The following is a 20161-nucleotide window of genomic DNA, read 5'->3' on the forward strand; positions in this document are numbered from 1 at the left end:
GGGAAGGAGAAAGGAACAAAATGCTTGAGGTTATGTTTACCCTGGCCTCCCATTACTGTGAACTTCCAGGTCACAGAGTAAAATTTCTTATTCCTCCTTAAATTCAGGAAGGAAAAAAAATAATGTCCCCAAATAACAGGTTAAAAATGCTGTATTTTAAGAAAAAGACACAGAGGCAGCAGTCCCTTTAGAAAATCTCAATATTTAATCTCCTCCTCACAGTAGGGAATTCTAAAGGCAGGAGGAAAGTGTCCCGTTTCCCAGGACAGGTCTGTTCCTCTTCTTTCTGTGTCCCATTCTCCCCCAACTACCACATCCTGAATGAGCGCAGTCATGCTCATGCGGAGCTCCCTGCTGCTGGGGCAAGCAGGGCCACGGTTAAGGTTTGGTTCAGATTATCTCTAAATGACAAGTGGGACAGGTCCGTCCCATTACCACTCTTGAGGCAGACACTCCCATCCCAAAGCAACCCTTCTACAAAAGAAAAGATAACCCCCAAGAAACCCAAATCAATCTTAGGAGTTCTGCAGATGCTTCTGAGCTGGTTCTGGGAGAGGGAAACTTTCATTTACATTAGCAATGTAAAAATCTTGTTTTCAAGGTAGTGCCCCGAAGAAGCAATGTCATAATATCTAGAAACAGAAGTGGCTGGAAGCAGGTTTTGAAGTGTCTATCAGTGTACTTCTCAGCGAGTTACTTCTGCTTGGTAAGGAACAGCCACTCCCATTGCAGAAACTGTCTTAATCAAGGATTTTGCAGAGAGCAGGACCGACACGCTCTTCGGAGTAAGTTCTGAGGCGACCTCATTTGACGTGAGCACATCATTGGTCTCAGCTTGTTTCTGTACAGTCAATCATAGCATGAAGGCATTGCAGCACAGCAGAAATTCAGTTGTTTGGCTTTGAGTTGATTCACTTGTGGTGAAGTATGCCAAAGCTTCATGGTCAATAAAAAGCAAACAGTTTGGAAGTGAATGTATTCTCATGTTTGGTTTTGGATATGTATAATGCTTCTGAATTAAAAACCCTGATATTTGAAATACAGTTAATTGAAAAGTTCTATGGTGGTATGTATGATAAAGTCCAGGCTTTTTTTTTCATTACAGTTGGGCTCTTTAGTAAAGGTTTCAGTGCTTAATGATATTTTTGCCTATGTACTTTTACATGTCTCGAGCACCAGGACCAATGCAGTTTCTTGCATTGTTGTTTCCCAGGTTTCTAGTGCATATTGGGTATCTATATTTGGGATTATTTTTCCCAGACGTATTAGTTGGTGTTTTTCCAAACTGAATTTCACTTTATTTTCTGGCCATGTAAGGAATTTGCTTAGGTTCCTTTGTATTATTTCTGACTCTGCCGCTATTCAGTGTTCCATGTTTAATATCCTCAGAAGATGCTGTCTATATGCTATTTTAGTCATATAGATCATTAAGGAAGTTATTAATGTCTGGACTAAATTGATTCTTGTATCTCACCGGCATTGCTTTTCAGTTGGATACATTGAGAATTTTATCTTGTTATTTCCAGACTTTTCGGCAGTACTGAGTTTCTCTGTCTCTCCTGTCCCCCCAGAGTTGGAATCAATTTCAGACATAGGGCTTTGAGATAAAGAGAAGTGTGTTTTTTTTTGTTTCTTGTGCTAGAATAGAACAAAACCTGTAAATCTAATCACAATCGAAATTCAAGCTATATTACCATTGCATGTATATCTACACATTGATTTCAATCTGCTGTCTTTGCACTTTAATTTGTACAGTAGTAGTTCTTAAACGATAAATTATTAAGTAAATATTTTCCTAGCGGAATGTGCCTTCTATTTTTATATATCATCTTGAGAACAGAATGTGATTCCTTTCTGTAGGGTCAGCTGTTTGAAATACTTGCCTCTGTTTGTCCTAACTGCATAATCTATAATCCTCAATATGTCTTTAATCCACTTTATCTCTTACAGAACTGTATCTTTGGGATAAGGAAGACTATAGTATGATAGAATTTGAGGGTATAAAACTTAGAAAGATGAATTCTGTTTTTGAAGTAAGTATTGATAGACTTTGACAGATGCCACAGAGAAGAAATGACTAGTTAAGAAAATTAAATACTGGTATTTTCATTCCTATAGAATGAACAAATAATAATAAAAGTTTTATGTTACTTCATATCTAGGACTATGATAAAATTAAAGATGAATTTTACCACCGGGCTAATCTGAAACATCTCCTGCAGTGTTAAGGGAAAGGAATTGATTTATTTTATTTTGACTCTTTATGGTTATTGTGTGAAATCGAATTCAACTTAAAGATGTTTACTTTTCTGTGCATGGCTCAGGTAGAAAACAGTTTCTTTAGCAATGACCACTTGAGATTGAGTGAATCCATTACCTGGAATAAATGTGGTCATATGTATGCAGGAGAAAAACTTTTTAAAAATAAATTGCCTGTAACCTACATATAGGCAAAATGTGACCTTTAAACAAAATTACTGGTGCTGTTAGGGGCATCTGTCTTGATGGACTTGGTAAACTGTGCATTTTTCCAGGAGGATTATAAGGGAAGACCAGGCATAAACAACCAGCTACCAAAATTTCAAAAGAATTATTTAAATCCCAACAAAGATTTATTTAAAATAACTGTTTTTGTGTATAAATTTTAACTTTTTTTCCTGGGTAAATTTCAGGTAGAGTACTTCATTAGATGCATGTTGATTTCCAGAAGCGTTAGGTGCAAATATAGTTTCTTTGTCTTATTTTTTCTTTTCCAAGTGTTGCTTTTGCTTTTGTATGTTTTGGTAATTGACAGCAATTGAAATTTGTTAAATAAAACAAGTTGTCAAAGGTCAGGTTTCTATGTTTGTTTAATCCTAAGGTATTAGGTACCATTTGTCAGGGGATGATGGATTTCTCATTTTGTTTAGTAGTGACAAATAATCTGATGTTACGAGGTCTTTGGGTTTTGAGAGGGTTGTGCAGTGGTGTTGTTAAATGACAAACCTGTGCAGCACAAATATTTGTTAATGAAGCCACACGCCAGAGCAGGCCTGCCTTCAAACACCACCAGTACTTCTCCTTATTTTTGTTAAACATAGTTGATGTTAGACATGAATGTTCCTGATTTCATATTGTCGAATAAGATCAGAAATCTTAAACCTGGCATGGCAATCCTAATGTTTGTTGTTCTTACAAATGTCTAGGAACATGCATAACACTGAAAACCCCACATTCTTATAACACGGAACAGGAGGAAAACGTTAGTGTGGAGTTTTGGGATTACACATTTATAAAACTTTGGAGAGCCCTGTGAGGAGATTTGAATTGCACTGAAGCTTGTTTTTGTGAGTAGAGATTTCCTTTATAGGAGAAAAAAAAAAAAAAAAAAAGATGCTACGTAGAGCAGCATGGTCCCTGTTCGCTGCTTCCATTCCCTGGCAGGATGGGAGGGCCAGCAGCACGGGCAGCGTGTGAATCTCAACACCCAAACGTCAATTCCTGCACTTCTGTAATGCCATGCCGTGTGGTTACGGGGAGGGAGGGCCTGCAGGACTGACTTCCACTCCAAACAGAATCTCATTGTAATTTTTGCAGTGAAATAAGTGGGAATTTGCATTTTTCCTTTTAGGCAGCTAGAGATTGTCTACCAGGGCATTAGCTTCTCTGCTTAAATTCATACTGTGCTTTCTGCACTGCTGTACCATTTGCAGTAAAAGAGCAGTTGCATGGAGACAAAGAGACTGCTGATTTAAGTCTCAATAGAGAAGTCTGTTAGGCTTCAGCTGTGGGAGGATACTAAATGTAGCTAAGAGGTTGGCAGATGCTACCTGGACCAAAACTACTTGAAAATATTAAGCAGCTGTTTAGGTTTGCTTAAAAAACATGTGATGGCTGGAAGAGATGCTGGGAAAAATATGACAGATAGAGGAGTTTGGGTTTAAAAATGTATTGTTTGGATTTTATTTGCTGATCGTGTTGAAAAATAATAAAAAAGTAGAGTTCAGCTGCAAATATTTTGCTAGAGTTGATTGGGGGGGGCAACCCAGTCCTTCTTCATCTTCCCACCTGTCTTATAGTTTTTTTGTTGGCTTATGCAACGTCCTGGCTTTCGTTTTCAAAGGGAATAATACGGGGTTTGATTATGTAAGTTAAGCTTAAAGCTGCCTAGTGTTGTCTTTTGAAGTTTTCAGAAAGCTCGGTGCTGATATTAATGCTTTATAAGGTGGAACACTGTAAAAAATTTACGTAAGGGGTTTGTTTTGCACTGCCACATCTGAGAGCCCAGAAGCAGGGTGGTGGGACTGCTGAATTTCTTCTGCACACGAGCTGCGCTGCCCAAGAGGGGGAGCTTTCTTCATCTGCTTTGGACCACGATGGTCCTGGGAGCTGCCCTGGCTTCTCACCTTGGTGCTGAGCTGGAGCGTAAGCGCTCCTTAGCTCTGTCATTTCTGACCTGGCAGTGCTGTGTGGGACGCCTGAAATGTGCCACCCCAGCATGTTTGGTTTGTTTTTCCTCTCGGTGGGTGGAGAGGGGAAACGAAGAAGTTTTGCGAAGCTGTTGTGCCGCATGCCTAAACGTACAGGAAAGGCCTACGGAAGCCATTGCTCAGGACCACGGTAGTTAATTTAGGAAAGTGTGAACTTCTAATTAATTTCTAAGTGCAGTTCCCTGTATGATCTATTTCATGGGTAGAGCTGATTACAGGATCTCTGGGCTGGGTCATTAGGCAGATAACGTTAATGGAGATATTTATGCTTTGGAAGCCTGGGTTGGCACACGTGTGAGTAGAAGTGTTTCCAGTAGAAGGCATTTGATGCTTAACCTGCAGAAAATCAAGAGAGATGATTAATGCTTTGTGCCTTTGGAATATGTCTAATTTTGTATGCCTAAAGCTTTTAGCATGTGTTATAGAAACTGGAAGAAAAATCTTCGTGGTATGTCCCAGCCATACCTCGCATAGAGCCACAAAACAGTGCTCAGATGAACAAAAATCTCTTGGTTGAATCTAAATGGAAAATGCAGTTTTCTGTGGCCTAATTACCGCAGAAATGGTCATTTCATTGTGGGCAAACTTTACTGAAACCTAGATGATTTCTGCAAAATTATCTGAAAGAAGAAATGCTTTTCTCTTCTGAAATGAAACAAAGACAAGGCAAGAGCTTTACCCATGTGCCTCTATCTCGGCTACTGGTCCTGCTTCTGATGGAAGGGTTTTTTGGGCTCCATAAACATTCCTTTTCACTCATTTACTATTGTGGCATACAGCGTCTATAGTGGTTAAAATTTCTGTACACAACTAGGTTTTTCTTGTAGGATTTCTAAAGGGACTATTTCTGGAAGAGTAGATAGGAAAAAATGCACTTTTGTCCGTGTTAAATGTGCACTTTAAAACCTACCTACGGGCTCCTTGCCATTTGCCAGCGGTTTTTTTTTGCGCCCCGGCTAAGACTTTTGCTTTGCCCATAAATACCAGCCCAAATTTGTCAGTGTTGTGGGGCAGTGGAAATTTTGTGCGTAACAGCTAGATAGGGCTATCATCATTAAGCATGATGAAGCATTTAGCATCTGTTATTAACCAGAGTGTGCGTGTGTCATCCTCGCAGGGCAAACAAGCGCGGTTTGTTTGCCCTTAGATGTGAGAAAGGCGTCGGTGTTACCTCTGTGCGTGGCGTAGGGGACATCAACGCTAGGAGGTAGCACGGAGTTTGGGAGATGGCATGCTTGGAGAAGCTACAGGAGAATCACAGCGAGAGAGACCCATTAAACGATTGAAGAAACAGCAAATGTCTTATACAGTACGTTTGGGGGAAAGAAAGGCTTTGAGTTGTTTATCCAGAGGTTGAGAGGGGATATGGTTATAATAATATGGGGAGAAAATACTGGTCAAATGTGAGGACTAATGCTGCTGGCTAAAGCCAGAACTGAGGCCTGCATTTTTAATAGTGAGGACAAATGTGTGCTGGCAGGAACTTCTTAAAATGACATTGGGTTCTGGGTTGTGTGCTTCCAAATCAAGAGTCGTGACTTTCCTGAAAGTTACGGTGTAGTCGAACCCAATTTACAGGACTTAATTCAGATCACAGAATTAATTAACCCCCTTAATTCAAGGGGGTTGCTTCACCGTGGATCTTACTGACAGGTTCACTTACGTTAGGTGGTGCCTTCTGATAGCCTCTTCCAGCTTTCAGTTTTTAAAACCTACATAAAATCCCAGCCTTATCTCTTTCAGGAGCTGTGAAGGTTTGTCAGAAAGGCACTAAGGGATTGGGAAGAAAAAGCGAGGCTTTCGTGAATAGAGTAGTTGGGTATTTCCTTGGAGGAATTGCACTTTGTTGTTTCCTCAGCTCTGTGCATCTTGGGTGATGCTCTGCTAGCTGTTCAAAACTGCTTGCTCTTTTTGCTGCTCAGCCTGAGCCACCGGGTCATGGCTTACAGAATGGATGATGACTCAAAACGTGAAGGAGCTTGGTGAGAACTGGTCCTGAGTGCTACACGGTGCCACATAAACATTCAGAAAAATCCGGATGTCTCAAATTGGGCATTGAAAATTAATGGAGGATTTTATTCAGAATCTTTTTTATTTCTCAGTGCACTTTCAAATTAGTATCTTGTGAGTAATACAGCATAAAAGTGACATTCTTTAGAAGCGTTATTCTTGTTCAGTTTGAGAAAAACAAGAAATAAAAATTAAATATGACATTATGCAAACTCCTTAAGATTGGCTGCTTTTATTACAGCTAAGTAACTGGAAGATTGCTCTAATCTTATTTAAAAAGAAACAAGTCTGATTGAATTCATTTTGTTTTTCTCTTCAAACATCGGACTGTCACCAATACTTTTCAGAAGTCTTGGTTAGAAGTAATGATGCAGCCTAGTGAAATGCAGATATAATCCAGAACGGAGTGCTGTCGCTGCATTGGCTCACTTGGAGAAGGAAGGGACTTCGCACTCAATCAGCTATTTTTTTTAGCAATAAAACTTTTAATTATCTTGGTTTTTAATTCATTGTTTTAAATCATTATTTCATTATGCAGAATCCTTAGGAGTAGCATGCTGTGTTAGTGTTTTTACTGAAAACCATAATTCATTTTGTTTCATCAGATGCATTTATTCTCATTAAGCATGTTCTAGCAAGCCTCGCCATGTTCAATAGGAGTGTTGCTGTAGTTTTAAAATAATTTGAAACTGTGATCCCACCTAAGCTCTTCTGTTTTCTCGCTTCCTTCTGTCTGCCTGGAGTACAACTAACTTTACATGTGCCCTCTCTCCTGTCTCCTATTGAGAACACCGCTACCACATGCATTGACGTGCTGATTTTCAACTTGTTATTCCCTTCTTTGGCTCAAAATCTTAGGGAATATCAAACAATTTCTACCAGAACTGGGAATTGATATTGCACAGAGCCCAAAAGTTCATCTGTGAGGACGTATTGTCAGTACCTTTCAGTATCATGTTTGACCACTAATTCCATGGTGTAATGAGTAATAATTTATTGCAGTGTGTTACAAGTCCTTGCACTAATTTTTGCTGTTCTTGGCATTTGCCTTCTCGTTTCCAAGCAGCTCTCTTAAAATGAATCAAGCAGATCGCTAAAGGTGAGAGGGAATGGCTGCCCTTACCGAACTGAGTGTGAAACCTCAGAGATGCTGCTGAGGAGATTAAAAAAATAAATAAATTTGTGGCTGTTCTTATACAAACTTCTTAAAACTTGCTTTTTTGCTTTAGTCATTTTGTGATGTTCAGGAAATAAAACACTCTGTGCTGAAGAACCCAAAGTTTGTGGAGGTTCAGTATGTACTTCAATACAAGCAGTGAATTGCCAAAATGAAAGCCGCTTAGCACACCTTGTTGAAAAATTATTACGCTCTTGTTCTCTGAAAATAAAGGATTGTAATTTAAGGCTGCTTTTTTAAAAGAAGAGTTTTCTCCCGAGTTGTTTCAAGGTAGAGCGTGAAAAAGGAAGTAATTTGTGAAATGCTGAAATACAGTTCGGTGTCAAAGCAGCCGAAGAACAGAATTACTCAAAATAAATAGTTGCTCTTATTTTGAAAGCGTGTCAGAGTGTAGGAGCTTTATTTATGCATAGTTGCTATTGGCTGTACAAAACCCTCATTTCTGCGGCTAATGATAGATAGGAATACTAATAATATAACTCATGCCTTGTCATATTTGGCTGCTTAATCATCTTGTTTGGCACTCCCCCGTTTGTGTTGTGTGTGGACATAATTCAGGACCGAAAGCTCACTCGGGCACTGGTGTGACAGTGCAGCAATCACATGGGCTGGGATTATGCAGATAATGAAAGGACTGACTAGCCTCTGTTTACCTGCTAAAACCCGAGTGAAGTTGGGGACAGCAAACAGGCAGCGTGCCGGGAGCAGCCTTCCGGGAGCAGCCTTCTCGGCAGGACCATGGCCACCTCTCTTGCGTCACGACTGCTTTAAAGATCCGGGGTGGGTAAGCAGAAACCGAGAGCTCCGGCAGGCTCGGAAGCATGTGTCAGCAGTGTTGCTTTAAACTTCTGCCACGCAAAACTTTGCGCTGTGAGAGCCTTAAGGACTGCTCTGCTGTTGCTGCTTTCAAAAGTAGTATTTGAAGGACATTGCTAGCCTCTTACTAAAAACATTTGATTTATAAGCAAACAATTTCCTGGAAATCAACATATATTTGAAACATAAAGGGGGGCTATAGCATGAGTTTGAGAGCACATAAAATAGGGAAAAAAAAAAAAGGTGTTTTGTGTGTGTGTTTTCCTTAATTTTGTGTTAACAGCTTCAATTTTAAAACCTAAAACTAACATTTTCCTAGATGCTAGCACTGAACCTCGTGAATTGCTTGTGATTCAGAGCCTTGCTGTCTTGGTCTGGACGTCAAGTTTTTTTTTTGTGTGTGTGTAGAAACCAAATCCTTGGCTTGATACTGAGGGTGGGTGCACTTGGGGGGTGGCCTGTAACAGATGAAATGATGACAGTATGAAAGGAAGCATCTAAAAACCAAATGGGAAATAAGTTTTATTTATTCAAAATCCCTTTTCCTTCTGTTGGTTTTTAAATGGCATTTCCTCTTTAAGCGCTGTAGGTTCTTCCAAGATAGCCCTGATTTTTTGTGAAGTGGTTTCCATGCTCTTGTGGATGCATGAATAACAAATAATAGAATGGGTGGGGAGGAAGTTGATTGCAATGTGACTTAAAAGCATGGATGTTTTGACCTCGACGACTGGTTGTTTGAAAAGAGTGATTTGCTGTGCTGTTTGTTTGAGCCTGGGGTTGTTTGGTGTTAATCACCATCCAGTTATGAATATAATTCAGTAGTTAGACTAGTGAATTAGACCATAGCCTAGTGTTGGACTTTTAAACTCCAGCTAACACTCGAGTGAAGAGGAGGGATGTTGTTGGCGGTGCTGCGTTAATGGAAAGGAGCAGTATTCCACCTGGGGATGGCGTGAAGGTAAGGCTCTTCAAGCTGAAGAGGAATGGAAAGATAAGACATTTGTAATTACTGCTATGGTTGCTTATCTACTTCAAAATGGATTTCCTGAGACGTTGTTGTGAGTGAGTGCTCACTGTGAAATGAGGCATAATAAAAGGACGAGTTTTTCTTTTTACTGCTTGTTCTTTCTATGTTGTTTATGGCGTAGGCTCTCCTAAGTTTGGAGTAGGAGGCCTTTTTGATTTGCTTTATAACTTGCTATGTTTTTCTTTATCAGACTTTTATTGACAGGTATCATTTAAAAAATACTCTGTTTATGAACGGTGTAGCAAAGCAGTGGACTCGGAGGAAAGCTGATCCTTGTTTTTTCTAAGTGATAAATTTACTTGTATTTACAGATGTGGGATGATCTTTATGAGAAAGTGAGTGGAAGTTAGATCAACTTAGCACCTGGTCCTATATTCCGGATTCCTCTGGCCTCAGACGGAGAGTGGGATCAGTCTCCATGTTGTAACAGTTCTTCCTAAATTTCAGAATTAGGACCAGATCTTGTGTTACTCAGGAACAAATATAATTTGATTATATTAGCACTTTTCCCAAATAAGGATTGCTGAATAGGGTTAAAAATTTGTAAGACAGGCAAGTAAAGAAGTAAAGGGAGATGTGTGTCAATGTCTGTGTTACTCCGGCCAGTGTGTTATGTGGCTGATCTCTGTGCTCAAGGATGTTAAGAGGGACTGTAATTGTTTTTTAATTCAAAAGAGACTGCATAGATTTTATTTCTTGAAAATCTTTTTTTTGCTGAAATTAAGACTACTTTTAAAGTTGTCACTGAGCACCCCAGGGCTTCAGTTGATTCTCCTCCAGTCGGAGGTAAAGAATTATGTGCAGAATGAAGGCAAAATTGACTTAAAGACAAGGTAGGATTCCAGTTTTCCAAGCTTTTACGTGAAATTTAGAAATCCAGAAGATTTCTTACCAGTCATGTGTTCTAAATATTTCCATAGGAAAAAAAAAAATACTGTTTCTGTTTGGCTTAAGAAAGGACACTGGCATTGTTCATTATGGATAATAAAGAACCCATAGTGCAAGAAGCTTAATTTTAAAATACCAGTCTGGCAGGAATTTTTGTAAGCTTCCTTCTAGCCTGCGTATTCTACCCCTTGGACGTTCAGAAAATGTTATCAGTTTAAGTTATCACAATTTGGACACTTGTTTTCATCATCAGTTTTTGTTTTATTATTTCTTATCGTTCTCAAATAGTTCTAAAATTCTCACAAATGGCAGAGATTTAGTTGCATATTTTAAGGAGAAAATAATTCTTGTTTGTTTTTTTAAGGTTCAGGAAGTCGAGAAACATCAGATGACCTGTGGTGGTTATCTCACACCTGCCCTTTACCTTTTGCAAAGGGTTAATGGCAGCACATTGGGTAGTCACAAGAAACGGTAGGATGGTCACTGAAGGGGTAAAACCGAGCAGAAGATGTTGCTCACTCGCAGAACCAGGAAGCAAGGAGGAACTGGAAAGACCTGTTGTATAAAAAGACCGGGGTTATAGCTGGTGCAGAGCCCAGCAGAGGTATTAGAGCTGCCTAATACCGGAAACTGGGCGCAGGGGAGGAGGGAGAGCTCTGCTTGAGCTCATTTATTCTGCGGGAGAGAGGAGGAAATGCTGCTGCAGGCGCGCTGTTTCCCGTATCTGAACTTGCTCTAATATCTTAAACCGCTTTCTCCTCAACTTCTTTAGCTTGGAGGGCTTCTTAATGTTGAGAAGTAAAAATAAAAATTCAAGTAGTACTTAGCATGCTGCTACTTGGTGCTAGTGAGGATGTGGAGAAGCGATAAAATTTTATTCCTGACAAGGGTGGAGTACCGTATTTTATAATACGATTTTTTGCCTTAAAAGTGCTTTGGTCAGAAATACTGATGCGTGAGCTTGCACCTGTCTACAAGCTGATATAATTCTAAAGGATTTTTTTTCGGGTGACCTGAGATACTGAAGGGAGGGCCGTGGGTAAATAAATACTTGCACCATGAGTGCCCTAAGGTGGTGCTGCTGCCTGGAGGAAGGATTATCTCGTGGAGGGAAGAGTAGCACCCAAAGCAGAAGAACCTGCCATTTTTCTCCTCGTTGCACAAGCAGCCGTTCTGCAGTTCTCCTGCCTTGCTCTATCCTTATCTCTGCCTCACAGTAGAATGAGGAAACCTGTGTGTCCAGCCGTTCTCCAGGGAGGGCCTTGTGCAGGAAGAGAGGACAAACTGGGGGCTTCTTGTCCAATTCAGGACATACAACTCAGGAGAGCTCATCCTGCTGAGTGCGGGAAATGACCCTGAAACGTCAGAAAAGCTTCACGAGCACTGGGGACCTGCGGGTCCAAGCCAGGAGGGGAGCTGGGTGGATGCGTGCCATGTGAAGTTGGCAGTGTCGTCTGCAGGGCTCAGCCCAGCCAGGGGACTTGGACAGGCTGGAGCTGAGTGCCACCAGTGAACCCCAGAATCTCCGGCTGGTCACAGATCATCGTAGCTCTGAGACTGCCTCACCTGCCTGCGACGCTTGCCTTGGAGCTTAGGGAAGAGGAGCCTGCTCTAAAACAACAAACAGCTGTCAGGCCTCGGTCTGTGCAAAAAGTGCTTTGGTTGTGCCCGTACATCCCATGAAGAATGTGAGTACAGAACTGGGAATAGCCATGTCCTGTCCCATCCCAGCTATTTCCACAAATAGTAGCCCCCAACGTTTTTCCAGAATTTTGGATCAGCAGGCATGAGGTTTGGGAGCTGGAGAAAGAGCAAGAAGGGGCACTCTTGAGCTGGGTACTTGGGCCCAGGTTGCCTGGTGGGCTCTGCTGGTCTGACAGGGGCTCGCTGTCCCTCAGCTCACGCCTTGTGCTCCTCAGACAGTGAGTGCTCCTCAGGTGCTGTCATGGGAAGCCAGGACTTGTTGTCTTTGAGGCCCCGTACATTTGAAGCCAACTAAAAAAGAAAAAAGGCAACGGATCTTTTCTATAATACAATTAGTTGGAGTTTTTCATTGCCTTATTACCTGTGGCCTCTGTCTGTACCAAGGCTGTACACAACCATATAGAACACTTTTTTGTTTGTTTTTTAAATCTCATATGGAAGTGGGAGGTAGGATGTGCAGGGTTAACAATGTTGGTGGCTTCCAAGGGAAGGATTGCAGTCTGCTGTACCAGTTAGTCCTTTTTGGCAGTACCAAATTCAAAGCACATCTTTTTTGCCTTCAGTTCAAGCAGAAGAAGCTGCTTTCTCAGAGACGCAGCAAAACAAACCATCGCAGAAACATGCGGCTTCTCATTTGCAGAACAAATGATTTCAAGTTCTCTTGGGTCCACATGGAAAAAGTACTCCACGGTTTTGCCGGATGCTGTGTTCTCCAAAACATCCCATTTTTTTAATGACTGTTTCTTAATGATCCACAGCTGAAGGCCCCTTCCCTTGCTCTTGGCAGCCTGTGCAGTCTTTATGGGGTGGAACAGGATCTTTCTTTCGTCCTTGGGAAGAGCATTAATCCTGCCAGTATTTAACTGAATCCAGGATTACTAATCTGTTGAAAAGCTCTGCTTTTAGTTTTTACAACTGATGTTCAGGACATCTGATAGTTGTGTTCGTGTTATCGAGAACACGTGATGTGTTTGTTTGTGGTAACCTCAGAATTTTGAGAAGGGATTCATTAAACTATTATTAAATGATTGCGGTCTTCATTAGTAAAAATGAGTCAAGTTCTCTTAATAAAATGCTAATTTTCTCATTTATGTTCTATATTTCTGAAGTAATGGCTTTTAAATAGTCAGCATTTGAATTTGCCTTTCTAGTGGAATAATAAACTATCATAATGACTAAAGTAATTTAGGATGAATTTAGATCATTTAGCTATTTACTTTTCCCACTGTTTTCCTAGTAAAAGCTGCCTAACTAGTCTGTCTTATGATTTGTTTTTCTCTTTGTGCCATCTTGGTTGGTAGCTACACAGAAGCAGAATTCTTGAGAGGAAACTCCGAGGTTCTTTAACTTTCCATTAGCAAGATGATTAAGAAGCACAGAGGACTCCCTAAGTTGTGTGGTTGGTGTCTGTGAGGCCTGCTGTTCTATACCATGTATATAAGAAAGGTCTGTGTGGAAATACACCTGTTTGAGACTTGGGTGCTCCTATGTGTATTTTCGTTCTTTATTTCACTTTTTACAAATCTAACCTTGCATAGGTTTTCTGTCATTTTGTTTGAGGAGATCTTTGCGTGTTTACATATTTATCTAGGTAATAAGTGGGAAAAAAAAAAGGCGAATAAGTAGAAAACAGTTGATAAATATTACAGCTATCTCTCGTTTTCCATGGTGCTTCCTTACAGGATTTACAACGTTAAGTATATAAAATTCTCATGCAATAATGTCATTACTTTAAAAAGTGTCTGAGTGAAGTTGCTGTAGAATCTTACAGGCTAAAACTTGGTTAATTTGTATTAAACTCTGGGCTTCCTCTTGCATGGGAACAAATTTACTGGAAGTTTCCTCGTTTGAATACATGCAAGTATGAGGCATACGTATTCCTCAGTGCAGCAGCTGAGAAAGAGTTACTTGCCGAGGTTACTTTTCCAGTTGTGACTAAGGGGCCAATTAACAGCATCCGGAATGAGACGGCAGCACCTAGGTAAAAATAGATGGCATTTGGAGAAGCTGGGGGCTGTTTGGGAGAAGGTCTTTAGCTGCAGACTGTGAGAAGCGAGACAAAGAGGCGAGCTTCAGAAAGGAGTATTGCAGGCATGATTTTGAAAAACTCCACGAACGGGCAAAGGTAGGAGCAGCCACAGAAATGGCAGGAAGTAACACGGGATCAGCTCCCCAAACCGAGGGGCCTCAGCTGCAGGAGGAGTGCTGAGCTGGGCTCTTCACTCCCTCCTGATAAGAGGGATAATGCTAGCATTGATACTAATGTGAAGCAAGCTGTAACATCCTCTAAATGTCAAAAACCAGAGGAGTGGGTGTAAAGCTCTCTAGATTTCTAGGTCTTATATTAAGGATTGATACTTGGACGCTTCTGTCAGAGGGAGGAGTAATGCACGCAGAAGTGCTGCTTCAGTAGGTTTGCTTGAAGGTGATTAGTTGTTGCCTGACACTCTGAGACCAAATAATTGAGTAACCTGCCAGATACAGGGAGGTGAGCTTGATGTTACGAGACTGTATTTTGCTTTCCAGCCCTTACAGTTATAAATTCATCCTACGACTGCAGCAGTTTCACTGGTCCTTCTGTGTCGTTCCCGTAGGATACGGAAGCTGCTGGATCAGTGTAGTTTAAAACTCTTTTGTTCTTCGCTGACCTGTTTTGACTGCATGTTTGCTGCTGGACTGGGAAAGGGCCATCTGCATGTGCTCACTGATAGAGCCTAAATGTAACATAAAGAGAATGCAGAACGCTGTCTGCCTTCACTTGATAAACTTCAGTCCAGTGGAGGCAATTATTTAAAATGCTTGTTTTCATTGTAAATGGCATGCTCTACTTGTCATTTAATAATGTATCAGCGAATTTGATATTTCATGACAAGTAAAGAAGGCAAGAAAAGATGCACCTGAAGTCCTATTTTGTAAAATCCAGCTAAAAGTACGTTTTAAAAAACAGGCAAATGATGTGTGAAAGTTGAGAGTTCTTTCTAGCGGCCTAGTAATGGAGCTGCTAATCCTAAAACCTTTGTGCAAACTAGAGAATGTATGATTTCTTTATTCATATGGTCAGATACAAAGCATGCTTGCTGTACTATACATTTCTTTCTTGATCAGTGCTCTTTACTTGCAAAGACTCTGTAAAATGCCTTTAAAAAGTTATGCTAATTCCTCAGTAGCATATTTAGATAACCTCACTTACGAAGAGGTCCGTTTAGACTTACCTAAGTACATTTAAAGCTGCAAAATACACGCTTCTCCTGTTGAGTTTTTCACCATTAGTTTTTAGTGGAAGACATGACTGATGAGATTGCTCTTCCTTTTCTTGATTACTAAGCATTGAGCTTTCTGCCAATTAGAGCAAAGGTGTAATTGCCGTTCTGATGAACTGATGTAACACTCCCATTGAGTTCAGTTTGAACAAGATGCCTGCTGAAGATGAAGTTTGCAACCACATTATGACTGTGGATAAATATTGTTGATAATCTAATTTCCAGCTTATCGTCTTCAACATAGAAGCACGTTAACTAGTGAGTAGTTTGGGAAGAGGTAGAGAGAGGGTAGCAGTTGCCAATGAAGTGTTGTAATGTTTGGTAACCACAGAGGAGAGATTTTAATTAAGTATATTTAATGCCTAAACAGTTATGTCTGGTTAGCATTTGTAATGGGCTAAACTAATAAAGTTTTGTGGAGTGACTCTTGATGTGCAGCAGAGTCATACCTTCAGTTTTATTGGTTGCCTGACGTATCCTTGTCTATGTAGTTTCCATTTTTCTTGAGCTTGTTTATGAATCTTAAGAACTATATATAAAACTGTTTGACCCACTATAAATACTTTACAGATAACATACCTTTGTAGACTGATGGTCGTAATGCAGAGGTGCTAAATAATCTCCAGTGGAATACGCTTCAGGTGCAAAGGTCCATTGATCATCAGCAATATTTGTCTGTGCAGTAACAGATGACGTTTCTGAAGGACAAAAAATACCATGACTGATATACATGGGTGCAGGTAATATATTCTACCAAAAGAAAACTGTTTTTTTTTTTTTTTTTTTTATCTAGCATTTTCAGAAGAGGTCAGAGGTAAAGATGATACAGAAAAAACTTCCATGGACATTGTGGTAATGCAGAGCTGTGATAAGGATTGTGCTTTAGACAAATACAAATATTCAGAAATTAGGTTGTTGCTCTCTAGAACTTCGTGTTAGGGTGGTAAAGGGTCTACCCTATTTAGTATTCAAGCAGGGGAGAAAAAGCTACTGTTTAAAAGATAGAGAAGTGTCCTAATGTTCTACTTCAGTCAGGTTTCCAAGTTTTAGCAAAAATACCCCATTTAGGTCTAACAGAGCATTGAACTGAAAATGTAAATGCTAATTACTAGTAAATGAGCATCTCAGATGTGGTTTTAAAACTGGTAACTTGAGATTTGCTGTTCTGTGATGGAAAATACACTAGTTTTGAAGAGAGAGCTGGTGTTTTTACCCAGAAATAGGTAATGATAATAAAAATGTCATAAAATATCCAGCACAACATGGACTAATGTGGCAGGTTATTGGGGAGTAATACTTGTCATTCTTTCTCTATTGAACTGTTCCAGATCCTGAATAATCTGAAGATGAAGAGGTTGCTGGAGGAAAAAACCTGGAATGGGGATATATTTCTGTGCCCTGGTGCATGTGGGAGGGCTCTACGGGAATTACAAAAGCAAAATACAATGGAGTAGATTTATTTAGTTAGTCAGTTAGATAGATCTACGAGGCTTGGCAGTATGAGAAGGGACATTCCTGTATCTTAACAGCTTGGCTAATTTGAGTTACTGTCATAAGACATTGAAAAACAATCTGAGCCATACAGATGGCACTATCTGAGGGGTAGCTGGTTGATCCTAACTGCTGGGGTGCCTTATGTGGGGGAAATATCTTCAAGGAGGAACTGATATGGTAACCTCGTCTCTTGGCAAAGACCACGTGTAGCGTCTTTGAGTTCTACTTTCTAGCTTCTCAGCTAGCGAGGGGATCAGCATGTGCCCTCAGGTTTTTGGGATCTAACGGGAAGAGCGGTGACTTCTGTGGCTGCCTTCCTGAGGGACGAGCTGCCCTGCAGCCCCGCGTGGCGTTGGTGTAACGCTGAGTGCAGCTGGAGGTGCTGATTCGCATCTCAGAGCCTCTCAGTGGGTAGAGGCGGTATTTAAAAGACTGACTGATGAAGGCCAAACCTGGTAATTTTGTTCTTTCCTTGTGCTGGAGCCTCTCCAAGAAAGAGGGAACTTGTGTGAGGAGGAGAGCTTTCTGGGCTTCCTTCGGAATGAACTCTCAGCTTGCTTCCGCACCGTCCATCGTGACTTTGTTACGTCTGGTCTCTTTCTTACACAAACGTGTGCGGTTCCATGAAAACACTCGCTCCGTTACACACGTTGCTCCCTCGGCGGAGAGCATGAGAAGGCCGACACGAGGTGGACGAGTCAGCTTGCGTAGCGCGTTACTGGAAAATGCTGAGAGGGTGCTGTGCTAAATTACTGTTGAGTAGAGCACGTTCTTGAGGAAATTTATGCTGCCAAATGAGAAGAGAATGGAAGTTGTGCTTTCAGGGTTCAGTTAAACTCTTCTAAATGTATAAATAGGGTTATGTAACTTTTTCTTTTATGTGTATGTGTATTATTCAAGTAAATAAATGTAAACATTTTTAAAAACAAGCCTGATCTCTTCAACAGTGGGTTGAATATGTAGAATAGCTTTCACTTAATTACTTCTTTGACTGGAGAATGAAGTACTGTGACTTCTGGTATGATTTATTGGGTTGGTATTAAGCAGAGCAGCAGTCCAGGCCCTTGTTCTGAGCACATCTGGGTTGAGAGTTACGTTTTGGCTTTCCGGTGCTCCTGGTTCAGTGTGTGTGTCTGCGTGTGGCGGTGGTGCTTTCAAAGCATCTCTGTGTTTCTGAAGAAATTTCATAGAGAAACTCCGTGGTTCGAGGAAAAGGAGTGTTACGTGTTTTTGTGTGAATGCAGAGTAGTTTCAGAGCACTTATGAAGCCAGGTATAATTACTGCCCTCTTAAAGGAGGCACGTACAGCGATGTAGTTCTGTCATGATTTCATTGTGCACTTAATGTACCAAACAAGTAAGTTCCAATGCAAATCCTGAGCTGCCTTGTGACCGCAGAGTGGAAGGTAGCCATTAAGATTGCTGCGACTTGTTTGTGTTCTTACATATAGCGATCATTACAGAGCAACAGCTTCTCGTGTCATCTAGAAAAGAAAAAAGTGATCTGATAAGAATCTTATCAAAAGAAGACAGTAATCTTCTTAAGGATTCTTGTGTCTTAGGTCAGTGAGCCATCTTTTTTCTTTCTGCACAGGTGTTTGTCAATAGCCTGGAACTTACAAACATTCTTCTGTTTCTTGTTCATTTGTCTTATTTTTTTATTTTTATTTTTTTTTGCTATCCAAGGAATGTGAAAACCATGAGGCATTCGTTACAAAAAGCTTGTCCTGCCATTTTTCTGATATTTGTCACTAATGTAAAATACAGACAAAAGAAATGACAAAGTAGAAGCTGCAGCGCCATCACTCACTCCTACCTAGTACTGTGTTAATTTTAGACAGACACAATCCTGGTCTGGCAAAGTGGAAATAATGAGCCAAGACTTGCATCTGGATTGACACTTGGAATAGCAGTGCTCTCCTAAAGTCTCGAGGAATGGGGAGAGGGTGGCAGTGGTCCTAGAGATGAGCTTAGGCAGTTAAAAATACACACTGAAAACAGCTCAAAGGGGTTTTAAAGGAAAGGAAGACAGCAGGAGCAGGCTGACCCAGAGGAACACTGAGCTACTGGGGCAACTTTGCTCTGCATCTGTAACTTGAGAAATCATTTGGAAAATGAGATGTTTGTTTACACTGTGTTCCTGTCTCAGGTGCTTGTTAGGCGGTTTAGCGTAGAGGAGCTGAGCAAATAGAAGGCATTTTGTAGTAAAGTTCAGCTTATTTTGTACCTGCTTTACCTGTAGCTTTTGCAATTTAAATGTGTACAGAAAAGCCTGAGTTGAATCGAGGTGTGCAGCTCCTCTGGTAGCAGCTGAAGGAACCAGTGGAGGGTTCGGAAGTGCAGGCACGCGCAGCTGGAATTGGGTGAAGGTGTAAGGAGTGATACTTCGTATGGTGGAGTCTCGAGATCTTTCATGTAGAGCCTTGTGTTTGTAATGGAGTATAACGTGGAAAAAAAAAAAAGACATTCTGGGGTTTTGTGAATATTTTAATTCCTAGTTGAAGGATGTTCTAATGCAGCTCCGGGAGCTCCCGAAGTGTGAGCTGTTTGTACCAGATTTTACTGTTTTCTTCCAGCATACAGCTGGGTTGGCGGGTTGTTGTTGTTGTTTGTTTTTTCTATACTTGGATAAATTACCAGGCTGGTGCCTAAAAAGAAAAAAATAAAATCCAGTAAGCAATGTGCTCGTTTTTACATAAACTTAGAAAACAGAAGATGAACAGTGTTTTTTTTTTTTTTTGTGCGTGTTCAAAAATGTTTAAAACCTGTCTACTATTTTTTTCCTTGCCCTTGGAGAAGACTTTGAAAAGAACCAGTTATATCTTTCTCATCTCATGGTGGAACGTTAGGCAGAAAGTGTGTGGCAAATGTGTCCTGATCATTTTTTTTTAATACCTCAGTTTGGTATCCCCACGTAACCAGCAGGACAGTCGTGGACAGCAGTTCCTTCCGGTAAGAGTTGAGCAGACCTAGTGACTTTGCCTCTTCTGAATGAAGGTTGGCTTGTACTTTGAAAGCGCAATTTGGTAATAATCTGCTTAACACAACTAGCATGAACTTTCTGAGCCAGTATAAAAGAAACTTGACTCAGCTCAGGAAAATTGGCCGCAATAATTCTTGGTGTTTCAGCAAAGTATTTTTGTCTTATTTGGAGATTTTTTGCCACGTATTCAATTTAGGAAATTGAAATAACATCTGTATTTCTGCCAGCCTTTTTCACCTCTGTTAAAAATAAATACACACACATAAAAATCGCTGGTATTGAAATATTAACAAAACATGGGGGGAGGCAGAAAGCAGTCCACAAAAACTGTGAT

At 40.6% G+C, this 20161-nt stretch overlaps 1 protein-coding gene across 8 annotated transcripts in view; it reads left to right on the plus strand.

Moving 5' to 3' along the window:
* The window catches only part of PPP2R5E (protein phosphatase 2 regulatory subunit B'epsilon), an 80480-nt gene that overhangs the window by 19683 nt on the left and 40636 nt on the right, over window positions 1-20161 (plus strand). The window contains exon 1 of one of the 8 annotated variants that reach the window (XM_048080641.2): window positions 8240-8436. The exons of 6 other annotated variants lie outside the window; for them this stretch is intronic. The gene's annotated coding sequence lies outside the window, so the exon portion shown is untranslated. Of the gene's footprint in view, window positions 1-8239; window positions 8437-14195; window positions 14217-20161 lie in introns of those variants that run through there. One more of the 8 variants, XM_066998475.1, reaches the window with a different exon arrangement.

Source organism: Anser cygnoides, chromosome 5, assembly GCF_040182565.1.
Source record: "Anser cygnoides isolate HZ-2024a breed goose chromosome 5, Taihu_goose_T2T_genome, whole genome shotgun sequence".
NCBI lineage: Eukaryota > Metazoa > Chordata > Aves > Anseriformes > Anatidae > Anser > Anser cygnoides.